The sequence below is a fragment of the Taeniopygia guttata genome, chromosome Z (genome assembly GCF_048771995.1).
Source record: "Taeniopygia guttata chromosome Z, bTaeGut7.mat, whole genome shotgun sequence".
NCBI classification, from domain to species: domain Eukaryota; kingdom Metazoa; phylum Chordata; class Aves; order Passeriformes; family Estrildidae; genus Taeniopygia; species Taeniopygia guttata.
The window spans coordinates 36178726-36182053 of record NC_133063.1 but is presented as its reverse complement, the minus strand read 5'-3'; positions in this window follow the sequence as shown (position 1 = coordinate 36182053).

Sequence of the window (3328 nt, the reverse complement as noted above, 5' to 3'; positions counted from 1 at the left end):
GCAATACTTCTATTCAAGTTTATTGTGTGCAGGCACACAATAAACTCAAGTAGCAAAATTATAGAGAAACAAACAGTGAAACGCATACTGCAGGACAAAAATACTAGGAAATTCAGAAAATACCTCTTTTTTTGTGCCTTTGTTTTGGTTTTAAATATTTTATACCTGATAAAAGCAATAATTTAAACATAGAGGCTCTCTCTATTTGCCTTATGGAATATTTCCAGAAAAGTAATTGTATTGGTCTGGTTGTTTTGTGTGTGGCATAACTGTCTTGACTGCATTGAGCTGTTGTAATAGGTGAATAATCTTGTGAATACCAGCTCCAATGAGTATTAACATTTTCTTTTGTATTGATTCCTTCCTATTTTACTGAAGGTATCAAGTTTATAACAAGGATGATGAAACTATTGCTCAATTATAAGTTACACTTTAAAAAAACCCAACCACTTCTCTTCATAGTATCTGGAATAAACATGTTCTCCATAAATCCTGGATCTCTTGAAAAAAGCTAGGGACACTGAGCACCTTGCAGAACAGGATTTCATCATGTGCAGTGATTCAGAAATGGCCTTTAAAATTCTTCTGTTGTCATTGCCACAAGGCATCTAACATATCAGAAGAATGTCCCAATTCTGGATCTCAGGCAGACTTTACACAAAGTGCAACTATAACTTTCGGCCCTATTTCCTCTCAAATTCTATCATAAATAGCAATAAACTGATGCTCATCAGTCCCTGCTTCCTCTGAAGCTAAAAGTGTTCATCCCTGCTGTGTGGAGCTGTGTGGAGAAGGCACAAAAAAGAGTAAGGAATGAATAGGCAACACCAAAGATTTTGTGGGTGTCTTGGTTCTGGCAGTTGCCAGGAGTGGCATGGCCAGGACCTAGAGTCTGCTTCATACCACCTCATGACATTTCTGGGTTCAGGGAAAGGGATTGGTCAGGTAGCCTGGCAGGGTCAGGTGCTGTTGGGGGTTCCACGTGGTATAGTGGTAAGAACTAGCATGCTAATTGCTCATCTCTTGTACAGTTTTGCCCTAAGTATTGATACTGTTACTGTACGTTTTCTTATCTCAATGCTGTTTCTAGTAAATTACTCTTATAGCAACCTCTGAGACCTTTTGTCCTTCTGATTATCCTCTCCAGCTTGCCACCAGAGAGGAAGGAATCAGGAATGAGCAGGCAGTGCACTTTTGGGGTGTTTCAGCAGAAATACTGAATGGGAAGTACCATTCCTAAACCGTGACAGTGAATCATGTGTGTAGAATACAGATTAGCAAAATGGACCATTTTCTCATGTGCACTGCACAATCTACCAACTGATTTACCTAAGCTGTTAATATGACTACAATATTGGTTGTGCAGTTCTGTTCAAAACCTTGTCATTTAAAAACCCACAAGTAGGCAGGCTGGTAGAAAATGAGACTATCAGAGTTGGAGCTAACTTTCTGAACTGAGTAGAGTGCACACAGCATATGATTTAAATATATTTTCCCATATGGGTGCAGAAAATTGATGTTACATTTCCTGGATTTTTTTTTCAATCATTTGAAGTACCCATGTGGTTGAATAAGAGCATAATTTATGCAGGCTTTTAAAACAGCAAGTCATGAATATTTTTCTCCAGAGAGTGTCTGTATATAAATACTGTGCAAAGCATTTGCTTTTTTTTTGTAGTTCTCAAGTCTTCAGAATAAAAGGCTCTGCCATATGTGTCCACGTAATTGTTGAAATAGCTTCATAGGGACCATTATAATGCCATAAATGTTTAAATATAAACAGCTTAGGCATAGTAAAATAAAGAGATTATTGCTTTGGTTCCTCTTAGATCAGAACCTCTAAATTGTGCTCTTAATAACTAGAAGGTGAAGTGAATAATGACATGAGTTTGGTGTCCCACAAGTAGATTCAGATGAATAAAAATTATCTAATGTTCTAATGTTTTTTTAAGATCTTTTTAAGGATCTTTCAAATTTTTTGCCTTTTCATAGCTGAGATGAAAATCCAGAGATAAAATATCTCCCGTGGCATTTCATTATTTTTCCTAACTTTCTTCATAGATCATTTCTTGACAAAGTAAAGATGGAAGGGTTTGTGTCTAAGCAAAAAGATATCTCTGAGGAATAGGTCTTACTAGTAAAACACTCCTTCCTCAAAAGGAAGGAAAAATAATCACAGTACCTCATATTCTCTCATTACCTTATTTCCATTTAGTAGTGGAGATTTGTCGAGTCATTTATCTTTGCAGATGGGCAGATCATTCCTGCATCATAAATATGCTTATGATGTGCTTTCTTATGTGCATATTTCTGATTTCTTATGTGAATATTTTCTTTTATTTCCATGGTGTTTCATATTTCTCTTTTTTGATCTGTGTTACCCCAATTGCAACATCCTCCCAAATGCTTGCAAAGTTAAAAAAAAAAAAGACATGCTGTAGCAAAAGTATTTGTATTTATTACATTTCCTCCTTGGGCTATTTGTCCCATTGCCTTTTCTATCTCCTGGAGCTCTATTGTCTGCTGGAAAGACAAGTGGCATTTGGAAGCATCAGTAATATCAATGTATCTGTATGCATACTGTATATGCACATTATATATGCATAAATATCCACCAGATTCATTAGATTCACATTTTTAGCTTTGACACTTCCTTCTGCAGCCTGTAGTCTTTCTAGATAACTTCTTTACACATTCTTTAAGACTGCAAAGAAAGAACAGTTTTGCAATTCGATACCATTCAGAACACAACACTGATACTGGTATTCCAGTGCTAGTGGCATGACCAATGTGTACAAACATCAAATAATTGCCCCAATATAAGCATTTCATAGCCTTACTGAATAATATACACATAAATCCCTGTATGTGTCTGAGCACAGATGAGTACTAAAACTTAATTTTCACTAAGTCCTGCCAAACCAGCAGAGATATTTCTTTTTTTCTTTCCTTTTTTTTCTTTCCTTATTTTTCAGCTTAGTGCTAGGAACACTAAACTTTCAGTTTCTTAGAATATGGACTCATTCTCCAGGATCCTGTATGCTTTCATATTTCCCTCTATTCTGAGAGGCTATGACGTGTATTAGGTATGGTACCTGCAAATGAAATTCTGCAAGGAACCAGAATTTCAAGTGCAAACATGCCTTGGAAAACTTTTCTCCTGTGATCTCAGCTAATGATAGCTCAGGCAGATTGAAGGCACAGTTTAGGTGATGGTTTCATCAACAGCCTGATAGATTAAGAGATTTCTCAGGCAGATGCCACTGGAGGATGTGACAAGTCTCTTGAGTTCTCAGCTCCTCCCACACTGATGAGGGCTGTTGAGTCA